The 11,292-nt window shown below is 44.5% G+C and overlaps 1 long non-coding RNA gene across 1 annotated transcript in view; it reads left to right on the top strand.

The window, feature by feature from the left end:
- The first annotated feature begins 2,597 nt into the window (after positions 1–2,597).
- LOC138820435 (uncharacterized) overlaps positions 2,598–11,292 on the top strand; it is a 32,525-nt gene continuing 23,830 nt past the window's right edge. Inside the window, exons 1-2 of the long non-coding RNA XR_011369883.1 lie at positions 2,598–3,150; positions 9,712–9,831. This is a non-coding gene — a long non-coding RNA (uncharacterized lncRNA). The remainder of the gene's footprint in view (positions 3,151–9,711; positions 9,832–11,292) is intronic.

Here is an 11,292-nt window from a genome sequence, read left to right as displayed (position 1 = left end):
TTAGGCACCAGTAGATCACATGTATAATCTTAGCTACTAAGGAGGCTTTGTTGTAAGAATCAAGGTTCAATTCAGGTTGAACAAGAGTCAATAACACTCCTCTTACAATACCACTGCATTCCAAGACGTGACCCCCCCAAAGATTCAAACCAACTAGAGATGTTCTCATTGTGTGTGGGGACTAGCCTTTCTATGAGCGTATTCCTGAGGGCTCCTCTTGATCCAGGAGCCTTGGAAGGGGCAAAAGCTTCCTCCAGCAGCAGGCTTATTTCCTGTCTATGACCAGCATAGGCCACATCCTCTAGCAAGCAGAACCTCCTTGTCCAAGTTGGGAGAGCTGCTGTCCCCAAGATATCTGCTGGGGAGATGCTAGGCAGCTTCATGTGCCTGTGGGTGAGTGGAACCATGGATTCTGCTAGTCCATCCAGCAAGGCTTCATCCAGAAGTCTATCTAGTGCCCAGCCAGCAGAGCCTGGTATCTCCTTGGGTTCCAGCATCCCTACTCTGCAATGTTAGGGAACCCACAGAGCCCACTGTGATGTCTTTGCACTCCAGTTTCAACATTCCATTGCCAGCCACCAGCCTGTCCTTTAACTGTGGGCCTTGGCAGTTTTACCCTCAACAGCATGGGACATTTCCAGATAGCAAGCAAGTCTAGATCTTCATTTGGAACCCTGAAGACTACTAATATAGGCTCATCGCCTGCCCCCTGACAACCTGGACAGCCTGGCCCTCCCAGCTCCATTTTCCAGCATGTGCTTAGGGGCCTTCGGAGCTCGGCTTCTGCTCCCTACAACTACACATGTCTCCTGGAAAGAGCCCTTGAACCTGTTGCGCCCCAGAGGTCAGGCCACAGTGAGGTCTCTCTGCCCCCAGCCTGGCTCCTAGCACAACCAGAATCAGGGCAGCACTCCCGGGCTCCACTGCAGACCTCTGACTTGGGTCAAAAAAGTTCCTGTGCTTGTGCAGTCCACAGTCAGCAGTCGGTAGTCCTGGAACAGGGGCATCTACTAAGGTCACTCCAGAAGAACTTTTGCACCAAGCAGGTTGATTTTGGAGCAGCTCCTCTTCTAATTGCAGGCCTGGTGTCCATTGAAGCAGAGCATGACACTGCAAAAGATCACAGTGCACAATAGAAGAACCTGACAAGCAATGGTCCTGTGCTCAGAAACCTGACAGAGACAGTAAATCAGGCTAGATTGTACCTGCTTCAATATCCTTGCCAAGAAATGTTTATTTTCACCAAGATATAAAGAGGAAACTTCTAACTCTATCTCTGACAAAGCAACTTGTACGAATCTAGACTTCCATAAACAATCACAAAAGTAGAAGCTATGTGAAAAATAAATATATGTATGTAAATATATATATAATACAAATATGTAGGAATATATATTTATATTAGCGTATTCACATATACAATGTGAATATGTATATAATGTATGTATGTATAATGTATAATGTATATTTATGTGTATATATCTATATATATAATGTACAGGAGAGAAAAACTGCATAGTATTTGGAGGAATAATTACCAAAATCTTCCCAATTTTCATTAAAAGCATGAACCCTTATATGCAGGAATCTAGCAGCTCAACAAAAGTCAATTAGCATAATCCCATAGATCCACACTAAAACACATTCTAATTAAATACTCAAAGACAGCAATCCTCCCAAAGCACAGAGACACAACTCCTCACACACAAGTGATCTTCAATGATATTATGACCAATTTTTCATTAGAAAAAAGAGTATTAGGCAGCAAGGGCAACAAATTCAAAGTGCTAAAAGAAAAGGACATATCTAACACCAACCTTTCTTTTATAACATTCCCCCCACCCCAGAGGTAGGGGCCGAATTCAGGGCCTTGTACTCACCAGGCAGGCACTCTTCCATTGAGCAAAATCCCCAACCTTACAACTACCCTTTCTAAAACAAAACAAAACAAAAAATATATTTCTTCTAAAAGTGAGAGATGCTAAATACTGAAGGCTCAGGCCTATAATCCTAACTACTCTGGAAGCTGAATTGTGAGGATTGTGGCTCAGAACCAGCCTGGACCTTGTCCCTTCAGGAGTAAATTGTGGGAGACAGGTGTCCTTAAGAAGGATGGAGGACTTTGTGCTGTGTCATTCCTGGAACAAGTCATAGGATAAGGTGGCCATCAAGAATGGAGGCTATTGGCTAGTGTCTCCACAGAAGCAATTTGTAAAATGCAGGAGTGCTCTCATAGGTCAGAGGACATTGACCACTGTATTAGTGGTTTCAAAAATTCCACAAAAATAACCATAGCAACCTCAAGTCCTCCTGGAATCTCTAGCAACATTCTTGGAGGCCTAAGAGCTACAGTGTCAATGGTGGCAGGCTGTAATTGGTCCACTTTTTCTCTGACCTCACTTGGTCTGAATCTGATTTGTCCATTTCCCCCATGATGTCACTATGCACAGTTGTGATTGCTCCATTGTGATAGGTCATGTAGGGTATATAGGAAGCCACTGTGCCCCAACATTTGTCAGTTAACAGTGCTGGGAGCTCTCGCTTGGTAAGCTGCTGGATTAACTCAAAGCTAGATTGATGATCTGTTTGGTTGCAGTTTTTGTTGGTTGGATTTTGGTATTTCTTTTTTACTTTTTGCCGGGTTTCCCATTATTTTATTGAGTTAATTTTTCGGAGACTTGCTACCTGCCTTCATAGCAGGAGGATCGCAGAATACAAAGAATCATCCCCGAGCTGCTTGAAGGAGGAGATCATCAAACAATACCAGACAAAAGAACTCCTTGACCAAGTTACCTGAGTGAAACTGTCCCATCACCACTTCACAGACACCGAGATGGCAATTTAAAATACGTCATATGGGAGAGTCCTCCAGGCATTGAATAGAGAATAAGATGGACATTTTTAAGGCTGGATGGCCCAGACACATCATCAAGTTGTACCTGGTGATGGAGAAAAAAGAGTATGTATATCTCTTCATGGAATTGGCCACTAGGGGCTACCTTCTGAAGTCTATCTGAAAATCCCACCACTTATATAAAGTTGAAGCCAGGAGATTCTTCAAACAAATTGTACTAATTACAGCAGAACACAATCGCACATTGAGACCTTAAGCCCAACAATATCCTTTTGGACAGCAAAGGCAATATCAAGGTTAGTTATTTTGGTCTAATCTGGTTCTCCCCGGGGCAGCTGCTGACAAATTTATGTGGTGTTGTGCTATTCCATACCCCTGAAATGTTCCTGCAAGAAAGAAATGATGGCTGGAACTGGCTTCACACCTGTAATCCTACCTACTCAGGAGGCTGAGATCTGAGGATCATGGTTCATTGCCAGCCCGGTCAGAAAAGTCTGTGATATTCATCTCCAATTATCCACTAGAAAACTGGGAGTGGCACAGTGGCTCAATTGGTAGAGTTCTAGCCTTGAGTTGAATTGCTCAAGGACACTGTTCAAGCCCCACAATTGGAAAAAGAAAATATGCCTACAAGGTGGAAATCTGGAGCTTAGGTGTCTTTTTATATTTTGTTGTAACAGGAAGATTTCCCTTTGAGGGGAGGATGTTATCCAGGTAGAGTCACTAGTTCTGAGGGCCAAATATGTTGGTCCATATAAACTGTCTGTTTGAGGACAAAATGTAATCTGCCAACTGGTAATTGAGGACCTGAGGGAGAGACAAATATTGAACAAATAATGGAGCACCCATAGCTTAAACAAGTTGCACAATATTCCCTGTGTTCTGATGAGCCAAGACTCAACAAGCTGGAACCCATCATTCTTAATGTGTGACATGAGGTACTACCTATATGAGATCCAGGGATCTATACAGGACAGATCATTCAATTATGCCATGGGCATGTACCTTTTAATTAAAGAAAACTTAGGCTGTCCAAGTAAAAAGAGTACCTTCAACAGTGCCACCGTGCCCAACTCTTGCAGATCTTTCCAACTTACCTCTCCCTATAGAAGGAGAGCCAGTGTACTTACCTGGCTTAACCATTACATCTTGTCATCTGAGTTTCAATTGCTTTATAATGTCAAGCAGTCACCTTTGAAGAGAGGCTTAGGTACCACTCTGCCTGCCATTCCCTTCTGTTTCTTGCAGAAGAACCCCAGTCCTAGCACAGTTCCAGGCCAGGATTCTGTGTTGTTTCCCTTGCCTGGTCTTTCTTTTTAAGCAGCAGTGAAAGATTCCTCTCTGGGGAGCCACAATTTGAGATCATAAACTGTCTACTAAGAAGCAGGGCTGGAGGAGGGCGGTTAGCAGAATATTCCCTTCCTTCTGGGTAGCCTCATAATTAGACCAAAGTATAATTTTAGGCGGAGTTTGGGCAGGATTGGAGTGGCTAGCGAATAGCTACCACTCTTCTCAGAATATGCTGCAGTATTCAGGCCCAGGAGCAGAGCAATTCTCGAGAAAGGGGTGGAGAGTATTATAAGACATCAAAGATAATAGCAGTTGAGAGCACAGGGACCTGTTATTGGGATGTGAAAGATTGCAAGAATTATACTCAAAAACGAATTATAGGAGGGATAATCCCTATACAGCCAAGGCTGCATAGAGAGATCATGTCTCAATCCAAAGGCTGGCTACTGAAGCCAGAGGAACTAATGTTTGCAAGCAATTACAAGTAGGAGATAGTGTTCTACCACTTGAACAACAATGCCACTTCCAGTTTTCTGGTGGTTAAATGGGGATGAGTTTCAGGGACTTTTCTATCTGGACTGGCTTTGACATACGGTCTTCAGATCTCAGCCTCCCAAGAAGCTAACATTAACAACCTAGGATTACACTCAGGAACAATGCCCAGACCCTGATTTCAAGGCCAAAGACCATACAACAAATAATAAAAAAAGGAAAGTAAAAGGGGACAGTGGGTGGAGAGATTCACCATTCATCAGATGCATGTCAGGTGTGAATGATCCAAAATGTAGGCTAGGAGCAGACAGGGAACCTACCCAAGACACAACTGATCATTTATTTGTGGAAACCAAGTAAAAAGTCAATAAACCAATATATGAAACAACTATAGAAAGATAAATAGTGCAGGTGAGAGTGCCAGAAAGAGTCCTTGTGAGTCAAGTGCTGGTGGCTAACACCTGTAATCTTAACTACTCAGGAAGCTAAGATCTGACGATCATGTTTCAAAGTCAGTCTCAACAAAAAAATGTCTCTGAAATTCTTATCTCCCATGAACTAGCAATAAAGCATAATTGGGAACTGTGGCTCAAATGGTAGAATACTATATTTAAGATTTTAAAAAGATAAGCAACAGTGACCAGGTCCTGATTTCAAACCCGTTCAAACCCCAGAATCCACATACATAGAGAAAAGGTTTCTGTGAAGAGGTAGCACTGAAGCCAAGACCTGTAGATTGAGAGGGAGCCAGCTTTGGGGGCATGTGACAGAGGCAATAGCTAGGGTGAAAGTCTCAGGGCTGGAATAAACCCCATATCAGGAGGAAGTGGTGTGTGGCTGGTTCTGAGTGAGAAAGAGAATGAGGTGAGGTACATCTGAAAAATGGGGGCCAGGTGGGCACTGGTGGTTCACACCTGTAATCTAAGCTACTCAGGAGGCTGAGGATTCAGGATTGTGGTTCAAAGGTAGCCTGACCAGGAAAGTCCATGAGAATCTTATCTCAATAACCAACTCTGAAAAAGCTGGAAGTGGTACTGCGGTTCAAGTGGTAGAGCACTAGCCTTGGGCTCAGGCTCTGAGTTCAAGCCCCAGTCCTCATACTTCAGCTTTCTGAATAGCTAGGATTACATGTGTCAGCCACCACAGACAGGCAACCCTTTATTATATATTATCTAACTTAATGGTTGTGACTTTCCCATTAGGAGGGCTCACTCTGAGCTCATCCTATTCTGGTTCACTTTCAGTCGATGGCCAGGTCAGTTTTCCCCTCTGGAACTAACTTGTCTGTGGGAGGAGGATAAAGCCCCTGAAGCCCCTTCCCTTGTTGGGTGCATCCTATATTGTAAGAGTGATGAAAGAGGTCCAAGATTAAAGCTGGGCTCCTAAGGTGGAGTTCCTATTGTGGGCAACCTGGGCTGGTGTGCAGCTTTGAACAAGTGACTCTGGGAAGATATGAAAAATAACCACACTTAAATCCAATTTTTTTCAAAATCCTCTTGAGAGCTAGAAGAGGAGAGGGGAAGGGAAGATATATTCTGAATAGTTTCCTTCCTGTTGTGACATTGATTGATACATTTTGCTCAAGCAGGAATTACTTCTTATCCTGGGAAGGTCCTCAGTTTACCTTCCCGTGGTTGAGAGTTGTATGAGCTAAAATCCTCAGCTGTCAGCTCTATTTGGGCTACTTGACCCAGAGAAGAGGGCGACCCTTTTTGCAAACTGCTCTGCTCAGAAGGAGGTCCAATTTTCTGGTTTTCAATAATGGGGACTAGGTGCTGCTAGAAAAAAGGATGCTATAAAATAGAGTGAGTTTGGAGCTCACACCCTTCAGAGGGAGGCCCAAACTGAGACCTGCTCTGAGGAAAAATCAAGGAACTGAGAGGAAGTTAATATTTTAGGTCATATGGCCAGGGAAGGCCTTTCTGTGGCAGAACTTCTGATCTAGCTGCTGAAAAGATGAACGAATTAAACAAAGTTTATTTTCCTTTTGTGTGTGTGTACAAGTACTGGGGCTTGAACTCAGGGTCCCATACACTTGCTTAGCTTTATCCTGCAAGGCAGATGCTCTACCACTTTAGCTAAACTTCTACTTTGAAGTTTTTTGCTAGTGTATTGGAGATAGGAGTCTGTCAGAATTGGCTTTCCAGACTGGGTTTGAACATGGATCCTTAGATCTCAGCCTCCTGATAAGCTAGGATCAAAGACAGGAACTATTAAGCATTCAGGTCCACACAAAGGTGTAGAAGAAGTTTCCAGAGAAGAGAAGAACAAATTTGCAAAGGCCTTGCCTGATTTGTCAACTTGTTGGATATTGTTTATTGATTTATTTTTGAACATGGGGCTTGAACACTGGGCCGGGGCACTTTCTTTCAGCTCTTCAGCTCAAGTCTAGCACTCTACCACTAGAGCCACAGAACCACTTTGGATTTTCTGGTGGATAATTTGAGATAAGAGTTTCACAGTCTTTCCTGCCCAACCTGGCAATCCTCAGATCTCAGCCTCCTGAGTAGCTAGGATTACAGGCATGAGCCACCAGTACCTGGCTGGATATTTATTTATATAGGAATACAGCAATATCCTTGTAAATAGGATGAAAAATATTTAAGTTGGTCACTCCATATGAGCCTCACTGGCTTTAAGTTTTCTCTTTGATAGTTAATATGAAGGAAAGCCACAGGGGGATTCACCTCAGTTTATTATAAAAGGATGTCTCTGGCGTGTTTTTACAACAGTGTGCACAATGTAAAAGATACTAATGTTATTCATGACATTATACACAGTAGTAGAAAGGTAGAAAACCAAATGTCTCTTGATGGGTAAACAAAATGTGGTATAACCAGCCAAGGGAATATTATTCAATCTTAAAAAGGAATGACATTCTGACCATGCTACAACAAGAATGAATCTTTAAAATACTGTGAAATAAACCATATTAAAAATAAAAACTATATTTATGATTCTACATATATAAGGTACCAAAACATAGTCAAATTTGCTGGCTACCAGTGGCCCACACTTATAAAACTAGCTACTTATAGGGCTGAGAACTGAGGATGGAGGCTTGAAGCCAGACTAGAAAGAAATGTTGCTGAAACTCTTATCTCCAAAAAGTGAGATACAGTAGAGGTGAGACTCAACAATAGAACTGTGGAGCACATGGGCAGCAAAGATGGCGTTGGGAGGGGGTTGAGTGGGCAGAGCCCAATTTACTATAGAGCACATGGGCAGCCAAGATGGCGCTGGGAGAGAGTAGAGTGGGCAGAGCCCAATTGATCTTCCGATCAGTGCCTAACCAGCCCATGAAGGCTCAGGTGCATGATAGGGTGTGACCTTGACAGTGATTGGTTCCTCTTCCTCCCTTGCCATGCCACCCGCCCTTTTTGTATTTAATAAGGGCTGCTCTCTGTTAATAAATGAGTTTTCTACCTGCTGGATTTGGCTCCCCGCTGCGTCTGATTGTCTCCTGGGCTGGGGAACGGGCGAGCGCCACACTTACCTTTCCTCAGACCCCATCCATCTTTCGTGGGACGGACGAAGACCCAACATAGAACATCAGCCTTGAACAAGTAAGTTTAACATAGAGGGGCTGGGAAAGTGGCTCAGTGGTAGAGAGCTTGCCTTGCATGCCTGAGGCCCTGGGTTCGATTGCTCAGCACCACATAAGCAAAAAGAAAAAAGCCGTTGAAGGGTAAACAAAGGAGGAGGCTGCAATGCTTGGTAAGAAATGTATGCATTATCCTGCCCATGTAATTGTAACCCCTCTGTAAGTATGTTCTCAAATAAAATAAAATATTAAAAAAAAAAAAGAAAAGAAAAAAGCCGGAAGTGGCGCTATGGCTCAAGTGGTAGAGTGCTAGCCTTGAACTGAAGAGCTGAGGGACAGCTCCCAGGCCCAGAGTTCAGGCCCCACGACCGGACCTTCCCCCCCCAAAAAAAGTTTAACATCGAATGGAGAATAGAGAATGAATGATGTGGCCAGTGCAGGTAAGAAAGAGCAGGCTTTCTGTGTGCAAAGGACTTCTTGGTCAACAGCACTGAGACAGAACACACAAAGACAGTACTAGGCTGAGAAGTAAGGACAAGGAAGACAGGAGAGTTGATTACCCGTTTTTTGTTGTTGTTGTTGTTGTTGTATTTGTTTTTCCCAGTACTGGCACCTGGACTCAGGGCCTGGGTGCTGTTCCTGAGCCTCTTTATGCTTTGGGCTAGTGCTCTATCATTTGAGTCACAGAACTTCTTGTTTTTCTGAGTAGTTTATTGGAGATAAAAGTGTCATGTCATGGGCCTTCTTGTAAGGCTGGCTTCAAATGGAGATTAGTCTTCAGATTTTAGCCACTTGTGTTGTATTCCAATTTAAATTGTAGTATTCCAATTTCCCAGAAAGATATGACAGCACTCAGGCAATTTGGCTGGAAGTTCTTTATTTAGCCATATTCCATCTGTCCTCAGCTCACAGAGCTAGAGAACAGCCCTGTTTGTTGTTCAGGGGGGATTTTTATAGGAATTGCTTTCACATAGGTGATGTTTACCAAAGCAAGCAAGCAAGGTTAAAGAAGCAAATCATAGCCTTGAGTCAAACATGCCTTGGGACATTGGACCTTTGCCCTGATGTTGAAGAAGGGGAATCCTTTTCCCAGAGAGAATGCATGTCAGCATGCACCCTCACACCACACAGAAGCTCAGATGGGGACACACGAGTCAATGCCTCTGATGTTTATTACAACTTCCTGAGTAATAAAGAACTCAGTACAGCTGGTGATAAGCATTATAATTGTTAGTGGCATTCAGCAAAATTTGTGATAAACTGCAAAGCTGCCAGTCTGGGAAGCTTGAGGGAGAGAGAGAAGTTTACTTTTAGCAAAGATGTTTCTGAATTTACATTTTTGTTCCCACGTATATCCTTCTTTACCAAGGGAAAGGGGCTCAGGAGAGAAAATTAGCTACCGCAGGAAGGATTGAGGCTAGAATAAACTTTCTTCCAGTGAATAGCAAATCAGATATCACACTGAGTAGCTAGGATTACAAGTTTGAGCCAAAACTGCCTATTTTGATTAATTCTTGTGTGTCATCCCCAGGAATGTGGATTCAAGCCAAGGTGACCCAAGCCTTCAAAGTTTTGTTACAGATATTGACTCAAGCTATGATGTCAGAAATACTGACCTTACTGTTCAGCCTGGAACCAAAAGAAACGGGAGGTGAGAGTTATCTATGTTTGTGGCTTGTAAATCACCAGGATTAGTGGCAGGCTGGAAAGAAGAGAATCAAGAGGGCACATGTGGAACATGGCAGACAGGAAGGCATCAGGGAATAAGCAGTTTCGGGATGAGCAGTGGATCAGGAGGACCAGATTCTCTGTGGTGCAGAAAGTCTTTCTTCAGAGCCCTCACCACATTAGCCTGTCTTGGGTCACTCCATGTTTGTTTAGTGTTTCAGCCCTCAGTCATTTGAACTCTTAGGGCTTGGGGCTTCCTGCACATCCTCCTGGAGCCTGGCACAGGGTCTAGCCCACATTGGTGCTGGCTGATGGTTGCCTAATGGGGTTGGATAGAGACAAACACTAAACTGGAGGTTTCTGGAAGGGATCGGCGTGCACTTAGTGTCCAGAGGACATGCATGGGACTGTACCTTCATGAGGAAGAGGCCAGAGGACAGTCTCATGTTGCCTCCCTAACACTTTGGTAGAAATGGCAGACAGATGTCACAGGCAGCAGGCAATGCTCTCTGGTTTATATATGTGCATGCACACCCAACATCTGTGGCCCATTAGTGGAACAGTACACACTGATCACAGCATGGACCCCATTTCATGGCTGCGGACACTGAAATCCTGGGGTCTTGGTGTCCTCAGGCCTTGGCCAACAGCAGTGGGGAGTCTGAGACCTTGGAGGCAGGGCAATGGCAGGGCTCCAGCAGTATCTGCAAAGCCTGAGAAGCTCGACTCCTCAAGGATAGCTCACAGACGCAGAGGAGGCTGTGAAGAGGGATAGATCCCTGGGGTACACTTGAACCACCAAAACGCACCCTGCTCACTAGCACCAAGCACGTACGGCTTATAGCCCAACAATCCAATTCTGGCTCTTTCTCACCTCACTTGGCAAGGGGGGGAGCCATGGAGGAGCAAGATGCACCATTTCAGTTGAGGAGGGATATATCTGATATCAGACCCACACATCACACCTAGATAGACTGGAACTCTCCAGAAGGCCAAGGTAACAGATATATTCGTTGTCTAACAAGTGTGGAAGTGGGGATCTTGACTGTGAGGACTCCATAGTCCCCAACTTGTGGGTTGGTGGCTGCGACTCCCCCCTGAGGTGGTGACTAAGTGGTAGCATCTGGGTTGCTAGCCTGTAAACAGAAGAAGTGAAGGTGGGCTGTGGAGTGGCCTGGTGCCTGGGCCACACTCTTTTGCTGAGTTGTTACTGTTGCCACCATGTGGACATGCCTAGGCTTGGAGCAAGGTTACAGGGCAGGTGGGGCTGACTGGCTGTGCAGAAGCAGAAGGTGTCACTTCTGCAGGCAGTGACTCTATTACTGGCAGCCCTATGCTTCCTGCTCAACGTGGGGCTGGGGCTCTGCACCATAATCGGCAGCCTGATGGCACCCCGAGGGGTTTGGAGGCAGATAACTGAGTGCCTCAGTATGGTGCTGAGAGA

The sequence above is a fragment of the Dipodomys merriami genome, unplaced genomic scaffold (genome assembly GCF_024711535.1).
Source record: "Dipodomys merriami isolate MVZ:Mamm:240054 unplaced genomic scaffold, mDipMer1.0.p SCAF_885, whole genome shotgun sequence".
Taxonomy (NCBI): domain Eukaryota; kingdom Metazoa; phylum Chordata; class Mammalia; order Rodentia; family Heteromyidae; genus Dipodomys; species Dipodomys merriami.
The sequence above is the reverse complement of the archived record's forward strand: the minus strand, read 5'-3'. Positions and strand labels throughout refer to the sequence as shown.